We start from the raw sequence: 24,536 nt of genomic DNA, 5'->3' as shown, positions 1-24,536 counted from the left end.
TGGTAGAGTACTACCCTTGAGTAAAACGAGCTCAGGTATGGTGCCCATGTCCAGAGTTCAAGCTTTAGGACCCACAAAGAGAGAGAGAGACAGAGACAGAGACAGAGACAGAGAGACAGGGACAAAAACAGAGACAGAGAGACACAGAGAGACAGAGACAGAGACACAGAGGCAGAGACACAGAGAGACACAGAGACACAGAGAGAGGAAGGAAAGAAGGAAGGAAGGAAGGAAGGAAGGAAGGAAGGAAGGAAGGAAGGAAGGAAGGAAGGAAGGAAGGAAGGGAAGGAAGGAAGGAAGGTGCTTAAACTGCATTTGACCAGAGAAGTTTTAAAAAGAAAATGAATGCTAAAAGATACTTTAATTGTATTATTCTAATTATCATATCTCCTTAAAAGGAAAACATAGAGTTCAGGGAGGAGAGAGACAATAGATTATCATGCTTAGACCAAAATATTCATGTTGAGATTCGATTGTCAGGAATAGTTCCTAGCTACTCAATCTCTAAAGGACCACAATTCAAAGCCAGTTCAGGTAGAAAAGTTCACCAGTGTTAACTTTCTGCAAAATAACCAGCATAAAGCAGGCCTGTAGCTCAAGTGGTAGAGCCCCAATGTCGCAAACTGAGTTCAAATCTCAATATTGTCAAAACAACAAAAATATCTCCCTTTAATACTTTTTCCTCTACCAATTTTATGTGATTTTTTTAACTTCTACTTTATTGCAATATCTTTCAACCATATGGTTTTGATAAACCCATGTAAATCACAGTGAGGAAACCGGTTATTTTTCTCATTAGTTAACTAGTTGTCACTATTGTTATTAAATATTGCTATTTGTGATAAAGGCTGTTAAGTTTAAATGCCACACACATTGTCCTTTATCAAATTTAGCTTTCCATGACACAGTAATAAGTCCACAATATTTCCCTTATAGATTCATAATGCTTTTAAAATGATTAATGTCATTCCTTCTTCACAATCCTGTGTGTTTGTGTGTTTGTGTGTGTGTGTGTGTGTGTGCACATGTGTGCCAGTACTCAGGCTTGATCTGAAGGCATGAACACATTGTCCTTGGGCTTTCTATGCTCAAGGCTAGACACCTTCTTTTTGAGCCACAGCTCTATTTCTATCCTCTTAGTGATTAGAAATGAGCTGGCTTCAAACTGTGATCCTCAGATTTCAGCCTCTTGGGTAGCTAGGATTCCAGGTGTGAGTCACCTGTCCCAGGGTTTTTTCACTACTCTTACAGATATCTTTGGTGACTATAAAATCTTACCCTTCGGGATGATAATTTGTTATCACTTTATGAAGGACAGTGTATTTCAAGAACATTTTGAACAATTCTACCTAATAACTCATTTAAGAATTGCATAAGGGCTGGGGATATAGCCTAGTGGCAAGAGTGCCTGCCTCGGATACACGAGGCCCTAGGTTCGATTCCCCAGCACCACATATACAGAAAACGGCCAGAAGCGGCGCTGTGGCTCAAGTGGCAGAGTGCTAGCCTTGAGCAAAGGAGAAGCCAGGGACAGTGCTCAGGCCCTGAGTCCAAGGCCCAGGACTGGCCAAAACAAAACAAAACAAAAAAAAAAAACCCACAAACTGAGTAATGGGGCTGGGGATATGGCCTAGTGGCTAGAGTCCTTGCCTCGTATACATGAGGCCCTGGGTTCGATTCCCCAGCACCACATATACAGAAAAATGGCCAGAAGTGGCGCTGTGGCTCAAGTGGCAGAGTGCTAGCCTTGAGCAAAGGAGAAGCCAGGGACAGTGCTCAGGCCCTGAGTCCAAGCCCCAGGACTGGCCAAAAAAAAAAAAAAAAAAAGAATTGCATAAAAGCCAATAATTTATTTGACTAATGAATTACCTATTTAACAAGTAATGCTATTTGGAGAATATAAAAAGTAAGAAGAACGTGATGGTATGTTCATGTTCCCCAAATTAGTAGAATATAGTCGTTAATTTAAGAAGATTCTAAGAAAGGAGAAATTTTTGGAGATTTTGAGAACTTTCCTACAACTTTTTCTACAATTTTTGCTAAAGAATTTGTGCAATTTGTGCAAAAGAATTTAAATTCAACATGTTAATTTATCTGTGCAGTGCATCTAGATCAGTGTTACTTTTTAATTTTAATTTTCACTGTCAAAGTGATGTACAGTTTCTTATGTGAGGTAGTGAGGACATTTCTTGTCAAACTTGTTACCTCCTCCTTCATTTTCAGTGTTATTCTTTCCATCATACTCTCCTAATCAGAATTTTGTTTTAACTAGTCCTGCAGATTGAACTCAGGGCTTGGACACTGTCCCTAAGCTTCGTTTTCATAAGGCTAGCACTCTACCACTAGCACTACCCTGGCACTTTTTTTTTTTCCTGATTATTTTATTTGACATAAGTCTTTCAGGGACTTTCCTGCCTGGTCTGGCTTTGAAACACAGTCTTCAGATCTCAGCTGCCTGAGTAGTTAGCATTACAGGTGTTAGGCACCAGTGCCCAGCTCCAATCAGAACTTTTAAGAAGTTTCAGAATCATTTATAATGCTACAATTTCATATGGCTTCTACTGTACAATTTGAAATGTTTGACAAATAGAGAAGACACAGCTTTTCATTCCCCAAGAAAAAGGACCAACAAAGGTAGATAATATGGAAATAATTAATCAGAAATTAATTCACCTACTAGGGTTAGCTATAATAAACTGTAAAGATAAATAATGACACTAGGCTATTTCTATCATCATAATAGAAAGATTATATTTTTGCTAGTTACTACCTTTTAAACCAAGCTTACCAGTTTTTATTCCATTTTACATGTAGGACCAGTTCTTAAAATGAATTTTCAATAGTTTTCCAAGTTGCTTTGAAAAATACCTACAATTTCTTCCTGCTTTTATAAAAAATGGAACTCAAACTAGAAGAATATACAGTGTGTGATAAATTGATATATTTTTCATTACTTGAGGACGTGCACTATTTTCTCTCCTATATATTTAGCTGTTTTGGCTTTGAACCTTTGCACTTCAATCAAAGTGTAATTTTGAAGAAAGACTGTGTCTTAAGTTTTATTGAAGACTCGGCTATGTTTCCTTTTTTCACTGACTGCACTAGAACTAAATATGCTGGCAGAGAAAACTCACTGCTTTCTACAATTTGAAGTACCTACAGCCCATAGGCACAATTGGCCATCAAGCCTAGAGAGAACTGTAAATTTATTTAGAAGCCTGAAAATGAGGTTGGGCCAATAATAAATACCCTTAAAAACAAAAGAGGAGAAATCACCGGGAACAACTACCCTTCTATTATCACCTCAGCATCCAGAATAGTTACTGCCATGATGAAAATAAAGGATAAATATTTTATGACAAGTTGCAAAATTCCTGAGAGCATGACGGTAAACTTTTAGTCATACTCTTGAGAAAGAATAGATGTAGATAGATGTGTGTGCCATGTGCCTAATTACTCAGTTATTATTTTTGTGGGTAGTTTGAAGGAACTCATATGCTAATATATTATTTATATACATATATAATTATTGCTATATTAGGTTTTAAAGTTTTAAATGGTATCAGAAAACTTCAATGTGGTACATACCCACAGAGCCAGAAAATTCACATTGTAAATATTGCTATGTTCTCTAATATCCAGCTACATGTTGGGTAAATGCATTTAGGTTTGGAAATACCAAATTATTAAGCCATTTGCTATATTTCTAATGTGAAAGACTCGGGGGAATCTATAAATACTCTAAACTCATACTTGCCATGAGAAGATTTTACTTGTTGCTGAATTATTACTTGGCCTCTGAAAATCATTATCATCATTTGGCTCCCTTGGAGAGATAATTTACCTCATATGGACAAGTGCTTTCCTCCCAAGAGGAAGTAAGTTTTACTAGCCAGAGCCTCATAGGATCAGAAATACTTTTAATTGTTTCTTTAGCACTGATAGCTTCTTTCAACTAGTGAGAGGACTAATCATCGTATGCAAATAAGAATTCCATGAAATAATAAGATGTTTGTATTCACAGCAATTCCATTTCAATTTCTATCTGTGCTCATAAATTGCAAGAAGAAACCCCCAAATGTTATTTGTGATCTTTTATTTTTATTAGAGTTCTAATTAGTTTAACACATTTAGAGCATTTTTTGAAGATTTTAAAGACTACACGTGCCTATATATCAGGCAAGTCATATAGTTTGTTATCTAATTTCTGAAAGTAGACTTCAGCTGTAAAGACTTCTAAAGATAGTATTTTATATACTGTTTTCTTTGTTTTTTTAGGAAGACTAGAGCAAAAATACAAAGATCAACTATATATTATATATATATGAGAGCATGCATACACAAGTGTATGTATAGATGTTTATACATAGATGTGTGTGTGTGTGTGTGTGTGTGTGTGTGTGTGTATTGGGCACTTTCTCCCCCTGGATTAGTAAGCAAATAGCTCAGTACAAGGCTTTCATATTGTGAATTACTCGCATCACCAGTCGCTCCCACCCTAAACACCCAGACATATAATATCCATATACACATGAACACCAGCACATTCTGTGATGTTTTATTTTATTCTATTCTTAGTCTTCCCAATAGTCTGTGTCTCATTTCTGTATGAAATGTACTCTGTAAATCACTCTGGACCTGTACCTTGGGCAGCTTTATGCATCCTAAATGAAGACAGCAGGGCTGCCTCCATCCCTTAAGAACAATGTTCTTATTTCAGGATGCAGATGCCAAGCAACAGGAGTCCTGCAGCAGCATCTGACTCGAGCTTGTCAAGCTTTCCAAGCTGTTGTTTTCTTTGCCTCCTCATTGTCCTGGGGACTGCCTGATTGTCCTCTTGAAGCTTTCGCCATTGATTCCCCATTTCCTTACTGTGATGCTCTTCCTGGGAGACACAGGGGCTGGTACAGATTACTCTAATGAGGGTAATGTACAGAGATCTTACAAAAAAGATGTGTGGGAAGCAGAGAGAAGCATCAGGGATGTCAGAATGACTGGTTCAATCTGTCTTTCCTATTAATCTTCCGGCTGCACACCCCATTCTCATGAGAGGCTGGGACTTGATGTTAATATGTGAGACTATAAGTTTCATATTTATATAGCCCGGGATTGGAGACTGGGCCAGAACTCCACACTTCTGTTATCTTTGCCCTGAGATCCCGAGTTTGAAGAAACAAAACGGTCTTTTGTATGTGTGATGCTTCTTAGTTACAAAAGTGACACTAGTCCTCAGATGCCTGTTGACAATATTCTGTTCTGAATTGCCTAGTCTGCATTTTATATATTCTGTACCAAGCAGAATCATTTTATTGTTTATTTTTTTCCATCTGAATTTTGTGAAAAGAACACTATATTAAAGGAGCAAACCGAAAATTAGGGAGAAAGATAAGACTGAGAAAAGGAAGGAGACTTTCTTACACACAAAAAGCTCTCATAAGGTACAGTATGGAGTATAATATACTCCAGCAATTGAGATGCAGATTCAACTCCTGTTGTATTTATTTTAAAGCATTTCAGATGCATTCAAAAGACAAGCCATCAGTCAGCAGTGACAGGGAACATGAAAATGTATAAGAATAAATTGAGCTTTAATTTTTCTTGACTAAATGTAGACATTTATCATAACTAGCATACTTACTATAGCCGAATATAGTCTTTTTTTTTTTTTTGCTCTTCTATTTGTTACTCTCATTTATTTAGCTGTGTGTCTTAGAACTAATTGGAAAACATATGCCTGTTTGTTATAAAATGACAACAATACTTCCTTTGACCAGTGCTGGTGAAACCGACTGCAGTTAAAGTTATGGCAAAAGTTTATGCAAAAACAAGGTGATGCTTTTGCTAAATAGTGTGTGGAATCCTCCTACTTGTGATACCCAATTACTGGTGTCATGCTTGCAACAGCAGCATCTGTCCATGCTCAACACTCTAATGGGCAGCTCCTCCTGGACTAATGCATTTTAATTGATGATGTTTAGCGTGGCTTTAGCTACCTCTCTTCATGAGAAGCTATGCCCTTCTGCTCTCTTGTTCTCAAATGAGCTTGATCTCTGCTGGGGAACTCACTGTACAGATGGTCAACAAAAGGTGAAAATTGCCAGGATTCCAGCTATCAGTCTCTTTTTCAGTCAAGATAAAATCTGAATTACTAATCAGCTTCTTTCTGCCCCTACACTCAGCCTTACTATCAGCCTAAGATATTTACATTAGGATTTAATGCTAATCTATCTTTGTCAAATGGCTTTATCAAGTCCCATTTGATTTGAAACATGCCTTCCTAACTAGCAAATCAAGACTGGACCATTTCAATGCCTTATCTTGTATATAGTTCAGTTCAAATACAAATTGTTCTTTCCTTGAGGATACAGCTAAAGCTGTGTTAAAGTTCTTTTCTTTAAAAAAAAAAAATCATCTAGAAAGGTAAGGAAAAGTACTGGAACACAATAGAACTAAATGACAAATCACATGTCCCTCACATGAATGTATCTGGATACTGCAACTTCCCTGGGATTGTTATCAATGTTATTCTCTTTAGCTCTTCACAAATAGCACATTTGGACTTCAGAGTTTTCTGAGCAAAGTGTCCTTAGTTCATTTTGCCTAAAATATCAGGTATACAGTAAAGAATAAATGAGATGTATACTTTCACTGCATTGATCTTTTCAATGCTCATGTCACATTTTCTTTTTTACTGTAGGAACTGTTTTAAAAATCATTTGCAATATTTCAATGTATGGGTTACAGTGATAAAGATGGATTCTACAAAGCTATTATGCTGAAAATATCAGAGATCGATCCCTGCAAAGAGGACAAATTCAATCTCAAGTTTAAGAGGGCCCAAGAAATTTGCTACCCCTGCTATTCAATAAACAAGAGTATATATCTTTAGTTTTAAGTACCATAGGCAGTGATCCATTTTGTGTATCCCCAAAAAAAGGAAGTATCTGAAAGTTATGATAAGCTGCTGATAATTCTGAGTTACCTTCAGTGTGGTCCTCTCTTTGCATTAGAGAAAGACATAAAATTGCTCTTCCTGAAATTATGATCCTAGTACTGGTTTCTAGGCAACCACAACAACTGAATGAAGATAGAGAATGAGAAGGAGAGAGAGAGAGACAGAGAGACAGAGACAGACAGAGAGAGACAGAGAGAGACACTTTGGAAGATTTTTTTTTCTGAATAAAATAGATATTTTATTTTTCGCCTGTCAATCAGGTATTTCTTGTATTACATATTCTGCAATGGAAAATTTGTACATATGAGCTTTAAATTAAAGTCACTCATGATAAATATTATGTGCTGCTATTTACTTTTTGCTCTAATAAAGCCAACCTTCTTTCAAAGAAACTTAATTAGGGGTAGATGAAAAATTCTGTTAATATGAGGAAGAATACATTCTTACAAATATAGATAGATCTATCTGTTATTACTATTGGAGACTGAAAATCAAAAGACAGTGCATCAAGACAAGACAAAGAAACAAAACTAAAGCAAATAAACTGCTACTTCAATGTGAAGTCGGGAAGGTAGAAAGAAGGTGCTGAAACAGTTGCCCCGGGTCTGTCATATGACAGTGCTTAGTGCACAATTGTCACTTTTAGATTCACTACCCTCCACTATGATTTGAGAGAGGAATTACAACAACATACAGCATGTGGGGAAAGAAAGACTTAATAATGACTTTACATACCCAATTTCTACTAGTTGGGGAAATTTTATGTTTTGGTTTTTTTTCTTTTTTTCTCTTTGAGCCTTCTAATTTCCAGATCAAAAGCTAGTATTATCTACTTTAAAATGATCAAAATGATCCTGCATTTAGTTTCATCTTATGCAGAAAACACAGTAGTAGAAAATGTAATCCCCAAATCTAGTATAGAAGGACTTTGAAAGACCAAGAGGATTTCAGAGATTTTCTGAGAAGCAGTACAATAATACATTGGCCAGAGCCTCAGATTCTGTTGGCCTTAGAACTGCATACATGGTCTCTAATAAATTATATATTTGTTAATATTTTTGTTCCAAAATGTAAGAAATTCTCAATGAAAAATTTAACCAATGCCCCCAAACTTCATTTTTATATTAATGTTATATTTTATAATGTATGTGTTTGAAAATTTTATTAGAATATATAAAGCTTAGAAAATTTGTCACTTTGTATATATACAGATAATATGAAAATAATAAAAGTGAAAGGCTAAAAGCTATGCCACTTTTCCAGCAAGTCTCTGGTTCATATAAGCATGTCTTAAATGAGTCAATATTAATGACAAAGTTCATTTTAGGGAGAAATAGGTACAAATATTATGATGTACATAAAAACCTAGAAGTATATGAAGGTGCATAGTGCCTTATGGTAATAAAATGAGAATAGCCTGGGTCTTTTCAACAAAGGTTTCAATGGGACACTAAAATCTGGTTTAATTTCTACATCTCTCCTAACTATAAGTAAGTTGTAAAAGATCAGCCTTGGATCAAGTCAAGTACTATATAGGTAGGATACATACATATACTTAGTGGAATCGTGTTTCCATAATACCAAATAAAAGATATTTTTTGAATTAAGACATTTTGTTATGCATAGCAAAATCTTATCAATTTTCTTATGCATAATTATTATATGACATTTTCTTGATGCTTGTACATTGGTTGTGATCTGACAATTAAGTATATAGCAGTTATATAGGTCCATGGTAAAACATAGTAAACATATTTTTTCATTATTATTTTTCCATTACTATTTGCCTAAAATGGTTTTGGACACATGTCAGTCCCATCAATAAAAATTCCCTTGTTATCAAGTGTGTTTGAAGTTTACAATCCATGTATGATTTACTAGTTAGCATTTTTGTATGACAGCATCTACAATTACAGAGAAAAATCTATCAATTGTGTAGTCATCAGCTATATTGGCAAAGGGATTGTTATTTTATGAAATTATATGTTAGTGTAGAGACTTGGAAAGTCAGCTGGGTCTGAAGTTTTGATACCAAAAGTTTGCCAAAAATATTTTTTTAAAAAAGGAAGTGTTACTATTTTACTTATTTGTTTTCTTAGATCTTGATTATGCTTAAATAGTAAAATAACAAAAGTTTGATCGTCCTAACAGCCTGGTAATCAAACAAATTTTTCAAATTAAATAAAATAGTAACAAAAAGTCTACAACATAAAAAATTTATAATAACTATAATGTTGACAAGTACAGAGAGTAAGAGGAAATTCATTTACCAGCAAGAAAAAGAGAAAGGGAGAAAATTACCTATGCATTACATTATTTTTCTTTTATATTTGGAAGGTCATGCTGATAATATCTAAGTAACCTTCACTAGGGAATTTATTAGGAAATATGATTTGCTTTTTTCTGTGTTAATTAATATACTGCAAAATTTCTCAGAAATGACTTAAATCATGGTTGTTAATTTGTAAGTACAAGAAAATATAATTACCAAGGTTATTTGTCAAAAATAGAAACTCATCATTACTGCTCATCCAATAATTAATTATTCTCCCTTCCTCATTCTAGGGAGATGAAAGTAAAACATAAATACAGTAAGATTTTTATAGAAGATTTTTAACTCCATGAAAAAACTTAAAACTTGTAGGTAAGTTTAAAACATAGGTATTAGAGTAATAATAATATTAACCAATATAACCATAGTCCAGATACATGAAGAAAATAAATGTAAAAAAGCATCAACTATAATCATATGGGGAAATAAGTAGATATATTTGACATCATATAATAATGAAAATATCCAGTCTCTAATAGCTGCTTACCCACAGGAAAAAAAATACTGAAAATTTGACCCAAATATCTGTAAGAATAAAACAACAACAGCAAGAAAATATTTCTAGACTATTTCTCTGAGTCCTAAAGCCTAAACTTTGTTATAAATAAATAAATACATCAGCAAAACTAACAAAAATACATAGCAATCAATTTTGCTAGTTATTTGACCGTGGAATCTAGGATACATTTCTGCCCAGATGGGCCTCAGATGGATCCTTCTGATACCAGCCTCCTGAAAACTATTAGAAGCATGTGCCGCTGGTGTTTGACTGAAGGATTATTTGAAGTAAGTTCTCAAATTGTATGAGATAATATTACATAGCTAGGAGCAGAGAATGTCCTGTAGGAGTTGAGAGAAAGCCCCAGGTTATTTTCACTAAGAATTGAAAGCTCAGAATTCCAACTTTGAAGAGCCAAATTTCTGCCATCAACTTGAAAGAGCTAGGAAGAATCTCCAAACTCGAAATATCCTGGTTAATCCCTTCACCTCAACCCGTGGAGATGCTGTGCAGGTGACCCAGATGAGCTATACCAAGAATTACTGACATATAGAAGGAGTAAGATCATAAATAGGTGTTCTTCCAATCCACTGACTTTGTGGAATATTGTTATTAATGAATACATGGTGTCACTCATATTTTGATTTTTTAAATCTTCTCTTTGTCACATATATCCTTCACATTCCAATATATGATTTCGCTAAGCAACATTTCTACAGTTTTCAAACACACTGTACCTTTTTTCTTCTTTTTTTAAATTTTTTTCTTTAATTTTTATTATCAAACTGATGTACAGAGAGGTTACAGTTTCATACGTTAGGCATTGGATACATTTCTTGTACTGTTTGTTACCTTGTCCTTCATACACCCCCACCCTCCTCCCCCTTTCCCTTCCCACCCCCCTGGAGGTGTTCAGTTCACTCACACCAAGCAGTTTTGCAAGTATTGCTTTTGTAGTTGTTTGTCTTTTTTTACCCTGTGTACCTTTTTTTCTAAGAAACTTATGGGAGTATTTTTCTCCATTTGATTAAAAAAGTCCCTCTTAGGTCATTTATCTAGATAAGTCTACTCATTCATCAGACCTTCACTTGAACTTTCTTAATGCATTTAGAATAGATCTTTGCCTCAAAGTTGTCTGGGTACTAGCAAATGACAGATAATAGCTCCTAAGTGCTGATACTTTATTTAGTCATGAAGATGACTAAAATGAGTGGCTGTTTTCACCATATCTTTTGAGTGATCAAATTAAATTGACTCTTTGTTGACATAATCACTTATTTAGTATTTCAAACACAGAAAAGCCATTATATAGAATTGGTCTTTTCACATCTTACTGATAGTAAATGATGGTAGAGCTATTACTGCGTGGATATCCCTAAAAATGTGTATATGCTTACTGAAACAATTTCAAAAAAAATTGCCCCATCATTGACAATATATATTTTCTTTCGCAGAATGACATTCTAGCAGCTCTCTCAGATTTTCAAGAGTAAAAATAAATCAACCACTGACCTTCAAAATGCATTATTCATAAATACAAATGTGAATGCAATGAAAGTTAAACGACTTTCTTAAAGGAAGCTTTATCTGCGTATATTTTAATTCAAGTTGAACAGTTAAAAATAATTATGGAGATCCGTTAAGCTACATATAACTTAGGTTTTTGAAAGTGCAAATGTTCAGTTTTCACAATTTCCATTTTCACAACTGTTAAAATGAACTTCCTAAATGGTTCATGTAAGAATGAATACTCTTCACACTATTATTAGTAAATGATTGCATTTAATTTTTAATTTTATAAATAATAGTTTAGCATACATATCCAGATCAAGCCTTACCATCTCTGATGCCATGGGCCCTCATTTACAGAGAAATCAAATTGAGAGGCCAAAGATATTTTTCTACTACTAATCACCTTAAGAATACATAGTCATTCTGGTTTGGGTTTGGGAATGAGACCTGATTTTTTTTAAATTTAATTTTATTGTCAAGGTGATGTACAGTGGGGTTGCAGTTACATACCTAAGGTAGTGAGTATATTTCTTGTCATACTTGTTTTATTTCCACTCTACTCCCCAATCTAATGATGTCTACTCTATCATTGAATAATTATCTATGAAATATTGTCTTAATATTGTTGTCATACTAGCATCTAATCTGAATGTCATCTTTAAAATTTCCATTTGGACAAAGATACTCATCTCCTTTATTTCTTAAATTACATTCCAGGTATTTTAAATGTCAAATGCAAACTCTCCATCCAGCAGGCCTATTTTCCTTTTGTTTGCTAATAGGTTAAACTTTCTTGTTATCTATGCACTTTTCACTGAATACTATTTCTTTTACTCACTTCCTCATTTCTCTTTCTTTCTTTCTTTCTTTTTCTTTCTTCCTTCCTTACTTCCTTTCTTTTTCTTTCGTTCTTTCTTTCTTCCTTTCTCCTTTCCTTCCTTCCTTTCTTCCTTCCTTCTTTCCTTTCTTCCTTTCTTCCTTCCTTCCTTCCTTCCTTCCTTCTTTCTTTCTTTCTTTCTTTCTTTCTTTCTTTCTTTCTTTCTTTCTTTCTTTCTTTCTTGCTTTCTTGCTTTCTTTCTTTCTTTCTTTCTTTTTCTTTCTTCCTTTCTTTCTTTCTTCTCTTCTCTTCTTTCTTTCTGTTGGTAGCTCATGGAATTTGAACCCAGGGCCTCAAAGCTGTCACTCAGCTCTTTTGTTCAAGACTAGCACTCTACCACTTTGAGCTCCAGATCCACTTCTGGTTTTTGAATGGTTAATTGGAAATAAGAGCCTCACAGGGACTTTTCTGCCCAGGATGTATTTGAACCACAATCCTCAGATCTCAGCTAAGATAACAGACATGAGATACTGGGTACCTGGCTTCCTATACTATTTCTTGTCCAAAGCCTTTTATTATTCTGTATTCTAGTCTCTCTCTCTCTCTCTCTCTCTCTCTCTCTCTTTCTCTCTCTCTCTGTCTGTCTCTCTGTCTCTCTCTCTCTCTTTCTCTCTGTATATATGTATATACATATATTAGTAACTGTATGTTTATCTATATAGACTATATTGGGAATTAATAAAAAAAATTAAGAACCCAGAAAGGGAGAAGTTCTATTAAAAAGAGGGATAAAGTTATATAAATTAAACAAATAAAAATTGCTGTGTTCGGTTCTAATTCCCTAATAATGATCCAATGTAAAAACATGCTTGCTCCTTCACATTTAAACGTCTTCCATCTTTATGAAAACTTCTGTCTCTCTGAACTATTTCTTGCTTAATATTTTATTTTATTGCAAAAGTGATGTATAGAGGGGTTACAATTACATAAATTAAGGTAACAAGTACATTTGTTTTTAAATAGTGTTTTCCTTCCCCTAGTCCCCTCCTCTTAAGTTGTAAAATTCATTTCCATGTCTATGGAGTATCCCTGTTGCATTGGTTTACCTTTTGCCCCACTGTTTCTGTGGTTCTTCTTCCCCAAATCAGACAAACTTATATACAAGAAAAAGAAACAATGACCAGGGAGTACTAAATCAGAGGAGAAAAGAACAAAAGACAAAAAAAAAACCCCAAAAACCTACAAATATACAGTAAAAATAAAGAGAAAAAGAAAAAAAGAAAAGCAACTATAAAAAGAAGAAAAAAACCTTTTGTTTCTATAGCGTGGAAATCATTCTGAATAGCATCATTTTATATGTTCATATATACATAGTTATTTAAGGTCACACTACAGATACCAGAAAAACTATGTTTGTTCCTGCATTATTTACCATAACTAAAATATGGAACTGACCCAGATGTCCTCTGTAGATGAATGGGTCAAGAAAAAGTGGTACATATACACAATGGAATTCTATGCTTCCATCAGAAAGAATGGCATTGCCCCATTCATAAAAAAATGGAAAGATTTAGGGAAAACTACATTAACTGAAGTAAGCTAGACTCAAATAAACATAGGCTCCATGATTTCCCTCATTTGTAATAACTAGTGTATGCCTTGGGTAGTCCTAGCACAAGTTCACAATAGCCTAATAGCTATGAACTTTTTCTTTTAAATGATCTACCTATTTTATTTCTTGAGTAGTTTATTTTTTTCCAAACAATATCATTCACTCTTTGTGTAAAGAACAGAATGATTGGCCATTGTGGGGGACTGAGCATGAATTGGTGTAGTTTTGTAGACATAGTATTTGTTTCTATGACCAGTTTCCTATTATATAGTTTATACAATCTTAATTGCTAAAACACAACTGATATTTCAAAATGGCTTAAAGGAATACTAGGTTTTACTCTTATTTTCAAAGCCTTGTATATTCATATGATTTTAGTCAATTTATAGCATTCTCTATATTTTTATGACATAGATATATAAATATCACCTATTTATAGGAAATTCAAAAATAATTTATATGAAAGAAATCTCCAAATATTAATCTTATACAAATGTCAAATGGAAAAAATATACCACAGTTCATACCACAAAGTACTTGCCAGAGTTTACTTCACACCCAGTATTTTCTGTCTGATCACAAAGGATCCATAGGAATTATAAGTGATTCTTTCATTCCTTTGTGTTCCTAACAGACTAGAAACATTGAATTAGAATTCAGTCTTTCTCCTCCTGACTTTAGCATCAAGTTTCCATTTGAACAACCAATGCATTTGTCTAAAGCACCGGGGTGCCTACCTCTGAAAGAAGGTAGAGGCATATACATGCTAACTTTATGTCATCTTGTCATGCTGTGGAATCTCAAGGTGCTTTGCAATGACATTAAACTTAGAAAAAAAAAAGTTATCTTTCCCACTGAGTTAATTAGTTAAAATCAGGTGAGTAGCAATGACAACAAACACATCTTAAGTTCAGGCTTAAACCTGGAGTCAATATCAATAGACATGAAGGAGTTCCTTGAAGCAGATGTATTGCAGCTCAAAGGGAGACCACCTGCTGGGACATATTTCAGCAGGGGAGCTGTAAGGAGGCCTGTTTTCATTGGCTTCAACTTCTGAGTGGTGAAAAAGAATCCTAGTCCAAAAAGGTATGCCTATTTTTGATAAGCATTGTGAATTAGAGTTAGCTGAACAATATAACATGACCTTTAGCAAGTGCCACTGAGGGGAAAAAAAAAAACAAACACCTTTACACCAATGATGTAAGTTCTGAGTAATTGGCAGCAACCATTTAGAATCAGTTACAGTCCATTAAATAAATGAGATAGGAAATCAGCGAAGGAGATGTCATGTTTTACACCTTGTAAAAAAATGACCAAGACACCCACTGAAACAATCCAAAGATGAGCTGATGCCTGTATGTCTCTCCTGATAAATGCAAAACCAGAGATTGAGAGCAAGTAAACACAAATCCATAATCAGTAATGCTCCTGATAACTAGAAAGTCATGGAACCAACCTTGTTAGTGGAGAAGAGATTCAGGAGGAACAATCAATCCCAAATATTCTGCAAAATTTTCCTCTCAGGTTTGAGCAGTTACATTTTTATGTGTTTGTTTTTGTTGTTACTTTCTTTTAAGGTTTTATATTAAAATACACAATAGTTCAAACTGTTTCTTCCCTTCTCATTGGAAATATTCCTCTACGCAGTAATATCAGACTTCAGTAGTTGTCTTGAGTTGGCCAATAAATGTGAACAAAATAATGAGAGCCATTTGAACTGAAGATTTAAGAAACAGTATGTGGTTTCCCTGTGCACTAATTTCCCTTTTCTTTAAGATTTTCAGTGTTCAAGCAAGAGCCTGTGACTTCACAGTCCTAGCTTTCAGAGGAAGATAGTGAGGCAGAAAGGCACTCAGCCAATTGGAGATCTAGAATAGCAGTGAAAAGTTGCAATTTTAATTTCCAGAAACTTGAGATTTTCTTGCTACTGTATACTGCATAGTAAAACTTAAATGAAACTAATTGGTGCCTTATTTTTCATGGGAAAAAAATGAAGGATCAAGTAGGCTAGAAAAGTAAATGAGTACTAGGTAGACTTTTAAAACATAAATTGTGAATTATAAAAAAGTGAAAGAGTGCAGCAAATATCTAGCTAGATAAGGACCACCCAAAGCAAAGCAATTTAAAGCATAATTGACATTGAATGTTCCCCAAAGTTACTGTGCTTCTTAAACTATAAGTTTTACTAAAAATACTACAGTTTAACTTCAAACATCTTAAATATTGAAAATGTAATTTCAATGCCTGTAAGAACAAGCACAGTAGAAAAATCATTCAAAATATTCAGAAACTACTTTCAACTTCCAAGGAAAAAGTCATACAGAATAATAAGAATTTCACATGTGGAATTTAGACTCATGATTAAGCTTTTAAGAATATGAATTTTACAGAAGTAAATTTATTTTTTTATTATTTTTCAGACAGAATGTTTAGCTACCATAGGAAGAGATACTTAGCCAAAGCAACTATATTACTGTCAATTCAGTAGCAACATGATCCTATTGCTGTCACAGTTGACATTGGAATTCTAATTATACTATCAGTATCAACCTGCAGTGCCAGGTGCAGTGGCTTATATCTGTAATCCTAACTTCTCAGGAGGCTGAACTACAGAGGATCATACTCAAAGCCAGCACTGTAGAAAAATCCACATGACAAAGTCTACAAAATAACTACCAAAAAGCAAAACTGGAAGCACAACTCAATTGGTAGAGTGCAAGCTAAGCAAGCTTAAAGCCTTGAGTTAAAATTCTACAGCACTGCAAAAAAAGAAAAGAAGGAAAACAAACAAAATATGGTAGGCCATTCTGGTAATTTCATATATTTGTGAAGCAGAAATAGGAGAATAACAGCTTGACTCTGGCCAAGGCAAAGGCAAAGAAACCTTCTGAAAAATAAACTCAAACCAGAAGAAATGGAAGAATCCTTCAAGAGGAAAGTGCTTTCTGATAGCCTGAGTTGAAATCCTCAGTTCCCTCAAAATACTAATCTCTGACATTTGATATAAAAAAATAAGCAGGTATATCCAATTCTATTAAGCAGAATAAAAAAAATTAAACAAATCAGTATGTGGAAACAACGAAGATTTTTTTTATTAAGAACTATATAGTAAAATGGCATTTTGCCATAAATGAATGTATGTACTATGTGCATTACAGAATGAACCAACACTAAATCATCTGTTCATTTTGGCACTGTCATAGTATAACATTAGAAAATCAAGCTACAATACAGTTTCTAACTTAAAGTTTCTACACATGTCATCATTCATTAATGACATGAAAAGAATAACAATTTGGAAACAGAAACTTTGTATAGAAAAAATTCATGAGTGGTTTGTTTTAGAAATTTCATATATATATGCACAAACATACACACATGAGATCATGAGAAAACATTAGTAAAAAGTGGTGTAATGCGGATCCTATTCCATTGGGATGTGGGTTCTAGTGGGGTTAGGGAGAGAAAATCGAGAGGGTGAAGGAGAAGGAATATGTGAAAATATGTTAAAATACTTTATGTACATGGAACCACTAAGCCTGTTGAGATTGGTTACCAAGGGGGTTAGGAGGAAGGAGGAAGTTACAGAGGGGGAGTGTCTTATCAAGGTTATCAAGGTACACTGGCTGTATGTACATATAGGTCATCAAAAATAAATCTCCCTTCACAACTAATTGATGCTAACAAAACTTGGGGAAAGTGTCTCAAGGATCTAAAATGTATATTTAATATTCTATGCTAGGATTCAGTATCTAGAGGCTCATGGATACTTTGCTTATAAGGAAGTACTGTTGGCTCAGAGATTAAAATTAGTACTGTCAGTTCACCTCTTTTATTACTCTGAATCCAATAAATGATAATTGTTGGGGTTGGTATGATTAATACTGATCTCTCATTAGTAGGACGTTTGGTTCCTCTTTCCAATCCTTTCTCCTGTCTACAATTTTAGCCATATTCAACATATATTCCACCTTCTGAAACTGCATCTCCCATAAGAGGAGATTTCTTTACATGAATTATTAGGCTCAAAACAGAAAAGATTATTAGATATAACTCACTCTACTTCCCTCATAGAAAATACACATTGTTATAGCATTACCCCAAATTATGTAAGATCTGAAAAGCCTGTGAAAATCCAGCATTTTCTAATAAAGTTTATATTGTTAGATACCAAATAAAATGTGGAAGGATAGTATGTTAATCAGTTTGAGAAGTCTTATCATTGGCATTACAGATAGAATATCTGAAAGTAACAACAACAAAGTTTAGAAAGTAATAGTCATTGAAAAGCCAAAAGGAAAAAAAAAGCCTAAGACTTATACTGAAAATGGAAATAAATGACCAAGGGTGTAGGGTGTGGGGGTAGGGGAAGGGTCTTCTCTTTTATTTAAACATGTTTTTGCATATTTCTTTTAAATATGAATATGCTTAATACATTCTTGCCAAAGCAACTTTATTTAGCTGGCTTTTTACCTTTCTGTGAAGCTTCATTACCCATAAAAACAAAGAATGAAGTTGATTAATGTGCTCTAAGTGTGATGTTCAAATTGTAATTTTCATATCCGTAAATGGATGCTTCTGCAGTATTTTGTTTGATAATTTACAGAGTTAGTACTGTCCAAACCACTAATCAGTTTCTTTTTATGATGACAGCTGCAGTAGATTCCTTTGGAATGTTAATCTCCATTAGTGTCTTCCTTTCCTGTAGACTGGATGCCAGCTAGGGAGCGATTCCATCATTGCAACGGCAGGTTTAGAAGAAAAGAAGACATTTAAGCTCTGCCTTACTTTTGTAGGAGTTCACAGAGATACAAAGAATTACAAACAAAAATATCAAAAAAAGTAGGTTTTAATTATGCACAGTGAATATAAATAATGTAGATGATACCTGACAGTACTTGGCGTTCACAAAAATATTTTCTGTTCTTCAGGTACCAGTGGTTCCTGCCTGTAATTCTAACTACTTGCCAAGTCTAATGTTGAAAGGATTGAAATTGAAGGTCAAGCAAGGCAAAAAAATAAATAAATAATAAACCCTCACACGACCCCTTCAAACACATAGCTAGTCAATGTGGTGAGTGCCTGTTACCTTATTCTACATGAGAGGTTTTAATTGGAAGACTATGGTTCTAGGACAGCCCCAGGGATAAAAGTCCAGAAGACTGTATCTCCACACTGAACACACTGGCATGTTGGGAGGCCTAACATCAGGGGACTGGCATCCAGGAACATTCCAAAGTGGGGACCCTATCCTAAATACAAGCAGCTAAATTCCGGATTGGCGGTATGGCACAATGCTATAGGGCCAGCACAGCAAGTAAGAGGCCTCAAGTTTGAATACTAATTCTTTAAAAAAGTAAAACTTCCTGTTCAAGTTACTTCTCATGAAATTTGCTGAGATCGGCACATATTTGGGGAGAGAAAAAAAGGAAGAAGGAAGGAAGGAAGCAAGAAAGAAAGGAAGGAAGGGACGGGGGAAGCAGGGAGGGAAGGAAGGAAGGGCTATAAATTCAGCAAAGTGGCAGCATTTAACACAGAGTAACATGAACTTGATTCACTGATATTTCTATTCGTTATTATTATAGATATTTTCCTATATAGATACGTGCACTTTACAGTGGCTTTTGCAGTTTGTGCTGAATATTTTGGGCTGTTCAACTAAATCATATGATTAAGAAAAAATAGTAAGTATTCTTCCCAGCCACGGAATGCATATTATATACAGAATGCTTTGTCTCCAATGCACCAGCAGAAATGTAATTCTACTTGCAAAAGAGGAAAGTGAGGCATAGCCTTTAGGAACTTTGCCCAGTGTTATACAGTAGAGCCATATTGGAAACTAAGCAATCTGGATTCATTGCTTGTAATCCCTCATCAGATATTAATATTAAATTCACAAGGCAAAGGTGTATAATTCAAAGCAGAGATGGTTAGTGGATTAATACCTTGTCTTACCATACATGAAGAACAAGGCTTAAATCTAGATTTCTAATATCCTGCGGAAGCATGTTTTATAGAATTGCTTCCATTTCTCACACTAACTTCCACTTTGCCTGAATAGCAGCCTCGGTTTCTGTTAATTTGGAATTTTCATGCTTGAATGATAGTATTAATGTTTTATGCCAGTGTAAATGTTAAGTCTCCAATCAAAAGGTCTAAATATATTAATGTTCTGCCTCTGTGCATAGGTATGAGGAGATAAGAAGAATTATGCTGCCTGAGAAATTATTTTTGAACAAATGTTATATTTTTCAAAAACTTCTGGTAAAAAGAAAAGTTTTTATGTTTTCATTCTTTTTCTGAAAATGAATTTAATAAATACTTTATTCACAATATTAAAACATTGCCAATCTAAGTTATTCAAATTTAATACTTGCAGAGATAAAATACTATACATATAATAGAGAGGTAATTATTATTTATAATATTGCTAATAATCTTCCCCTATTTGGCCTATAGTCAAAAAATACTGTAATTGTTAACATTCCCAGAGGTACTAACATTGAGGTGCTAACTAAAATTGAGCATTTTTCAATAAAATGTTGCACAAAATATAAAGCCATTTATTATTTGTTACTAGTCTTTTACTTTCAGAGTTTTCCCTATAAACTCCTAAAATCTAACATTACCCCTACTTTTCTACTATCCGTTGTCTTTGAAGCTGTTTGTGATGTGACTGTCTTTTTGTTGGTTTACCAAAATGTGCCTTTCTTGCTTCCAGTTCACCATATTCCACTTTATTATCATCTTAATCTGTCTATTTTAAAATCTCATTTTCCTTCCTTCCTTCCTTCCTTTCTTCCTTCCTTCCTTCCTTCCTTCCTTCCTTCCTTTCTTCCTTGTCTCCTTCCTTCTTTCTTTCATCTTGGAGTAGGACTCAAACAGGTATCTGACTCTTGGTTTTGCTCTTTCCCTGCTGGCTTACCACACAATCCAAGCCTCCAACCCTCTGGAAAGCAGAAAAAAAAGTAAACATAGGACTCCTCTTTTATCCAGCAATTCCACTTGTTGCTATTCAAAATACTACAAACCAGTATACAGTGAATCCACTAGCACTATCATGTTCATTTCAGCACTATTCACCATAGCCAAGATATAGAATCAGCTCAGATGTCTCTCTATGGATGAATGCATCAAGAAAATATGATATATATACACACAATGTACTTGTCCATTAGAAAGAATGATGTACTATTTGTGAAAAAATGAAAAGATATTGAAAACAAATTCATTAATTTAAGTTTGTCAGGCCCAGAAAGTCAAAGGATACATGTTTTCGCTTATATGTGGAAGCTAGATTTAGCTTATAAATAAATACATTGTGCGGTACATACTTTTATTAACTCAAATATGGTAGATTCAAGGGAAAATTCAATAGTGTAATTCTTTAGAAAGGCAAAAATCAGTGTCCAACAAAGTAAACACAAGAAATCAGGTACTTGAAAGTGGTGAGGTGGGGTCAAGGGAAAGGGGTAGATGAAGGAGAAGTGGGGAAAATGCAAATAACTCAACATCTATCTAAAAGAACAAGAAGAGTGAGGCAAGTGGTTGGTAAGGGATGGAAAGGTGAGACAGGTGAAGGGAGTGACATTGATTGAGATGCATTATATTCATAAACTGTTTTGTTAAAAGGCAACTCTTTTTTTTTTTCCTGGCCAGTCCTGGGGCTTGGACTCAGGGCCTGTCCCTGGCTTCCTTTTGCTCAAGGCTAGCACTCTACCTCTAGAACCACAGCACTACTTCTGGCCTTTTCTATGTATGTGGTGCTAAGGAATCGAACCCAGGGCTTCAAATATAGGAGGCAAGCACTCTTGCCACTAGGCGATATCCCCAGCCCCCCATGGCAACTTTTTGTGCAATGACTTAAAAACAATTTTTTTTTTTTTTTTTTTGCCAGTCCTGGGCCTTGGACTCAGGGCCTGAGCACTGTCCCTTGCTTCTGTTTTGCTCAAAGCTAGCACTCTGCCACCTGAGCCACAGCGTCACTTTTGGCCGGTTTCTGTATATGTGGTGCTGGGGAATTGAACCCAGGGCCTCATGTATACAAGGCAAGCACTCTTGCCACTAGGCCATATCTCCAGCCCCCTTAAAAACAAATTTTAAAACTCCCATTTTGATTGATACACAGATTAATTCATAGACCTTTAGATGCAACTATAGACAATTACACTGTGGATCAAGATGGTGAACACAGGATATCTATACTTTTAACCCCCACCTAACTGTGAAGCCCTGGAGAGGTAAAAATTTCCAAAGATGCCTCTAGTAAAAATATGAAAAGGCATATTGAAAATGAAATAGAGTTTAAATTCCACCTGGCATCAAAAGAAATATTTACTTCTCAAACTCCTTTAAATAATCATTATAAGGAAGTGTATTATTGTTCTTATTGTCATTTCTCTTCATTTATGTAACATATACAATACCTCAGAAGTAAATTATAGTGACTTAATTTATTTAAAACACAGAAAAAAAGGAAATTCGTGCAATTTACAGTCTAATGATGGCCCTCTAAAGACAACCATAAAAACAAAATTTTTCTTACAAATTTATCAGGAATGATTTAACATAGATATTTCTTTAGCATCATCTTTTCTCTGAAAATCATTTTTCATAGAAGAGTGATTGCAGGGTATGTTGTGAAGTCTTTTTAGACTTTTGCTGTCATAGCAATTGAGGGACATTATTGATATTTAAGAGGAGAGAGTATCCTTCCTGTTGGGAATTTTCCATACAGTCTTCTAATGTCACTCACAATATTTATCCAGATGTAAGGCCTGTCTATTCAAGAAAGAGTCAAACAATTGAATTACAGACTTCTAAAATCTGTACTAAAAAAGCTGAAAAGAAAAACAAAAGCTAAGTATAACTATACAAAGTAAAATACGCATGTGTTAATTGCTAACTAGCTCTAAAAATGTGTGCATATGTGAATGTGTGTGAGTGTGTTTGTGTGTGTATGTTGATAATGGGGTTTGAACTCAGTGATTCATGCTATTGTCAGGCCTGACTTTTTCTGCTTATGACTGTCACTCAATCACTAGCTATACTTCATCTTCAAAGTTCTAAGAATTTTGATTAAAATGTACTGTATACAAACCTTTGTGATCTTTGTCTCTCAAATATTGAAGTAGTTACGTAAATTTTTTGTTAGGACATGGAGGATTAAGAGTAATATGTGTGTATATATCAGTATATTTAGCAACTTGTTTGACATATAAGAGGTACTACACTATCAAATACCATTTATCTTGTTGATAAAATAGCATCTACTTTCATTTTTTTATAACTTAAAAATTAAATTTATTTTCAAATAGTTTTGCAAAGTAGTTGCCAGTAACCAAAGCAATTATGAATGCAGTGCATCTTGACCCATCACCCCTTTAAACATTCTCTCCTACCCATCCCAACCACTCCTCCCTTTACTTACTTTAAGTTTAGGTTACATATTTAATTTTTCTGTATTAAAAAAAATAAGTGTGTGTGTATGTGTGTGTGTGTGTGTGTGTGTGTTTTGATATATGCCATCAGCTCAAAATCTTCACCCCAACTTCAACCCACCCTTTCCCTTATATTTCTCAGTTACCTGGCATATACAATGAATTATTGCCTGCATTTTCCCCAACTCCCCACTTCCTTCACTCTTTTCTGTAGTTTTGCTCTCCACACTTCCATGAAGACTCTGACTCCATTTCTGATGTTTGTCTACTGAACTATTCAAAAGCTTTCCCTTCCTTTCTGCTTTGGCGCTAAATTTGGACAGAGTGATAAAGTAAAATTACCTTTGCATGCATGTGCTCTTTGCCACTGACAGGAAATGTCAACTTTCCATGAAAATGTGTCCCTGTAAAACCCAGCTCTCTCTCTCTGTCAACCCCAATCTGCTATGGAAGAACATTTCTTCCCAGAGGCCCAAGTGTGAATATTCTTTCTTCCAAATGCAAAACCAACCAAAATATCTCCTTGAAAATTTCTGAAACTAGAATCTAATTGCATTTCATATATTAACATGGTATTTTGTTTCAAAAATTTTGGATACATTGAATTTTCTAAGAATCTGCAAACCATGTAAACACCAAAAGGATTGTATTTTCAAGAAACTTTTTGCAAATGTATTCATAATATCAAAAAGTCCCATCTCCAATAGCAATGCCATGTGTTGTGTTTGAGTTGTTAATCATTCACCAATATGCATCTTTGTTGGCAGCTGTCAGAAATATATTTTATGGTACTGAGTCTACTCTGGAACTGGGACAAAGTTATGTACCATAACACTAAAGAAATATACATTATTTGATATTTCCCTTTCTTTTTCTTTCATATCTTTAGGGTACCATATTGAACTTACAAAATTCCACATGTAGGTAAACTTCATTGCAGAACTTTCTTAGTTTACTTTATGTTGTTATTTTTTTTACTAAGAGATTGATAATGTTTACCTGATAATGCTTATGAACCAAAATGTTAAAAAAGAAGAAAACCAACATATGACCTATTTACAAATTTTTAACTGTCAGGATAATGCAGTAAGGTAATTCAAAGTATATTTGATACTTTTTTATCTGATGTCTTAAGGAGAATGATATGGTAAAGAGGCTTATTACAACAGCTTTCTTTTTCTACTCAACTGTGATATAGAGCTGTGATTTTGTTACAAAAATGGAACGTCAAGAAGACTAAAAGGTGACATGGCTCACATAGAATTAAAAAGATGTAAAAATTGTACCATTACAGAAATATAAAGTGAGATTATTTCTAAAGAAGTTGAAGTGATAATATTTCTACTAGTAATGTTATTGAGACAAAAGA

The sequence above is a fragment of the Perognathus longimembris genome, chromosome 3 (genome assembly GCF_023159225.1).
Source record: "Perognathus longimembris pacificus isolate PPM17 chromosome 3, ASM2315922v1, whole genome shotgun sequence".
NCBI classification, from domain to species: domain Eukaryota; kingdom Metazoa; phylum Chordata; class Mammalia; order Rodentia; family Heteromyidae; genus Perognathus; species Perognathus longimembris.
This window is presented reverse-complemented; position numbering follows the sequence as displayed.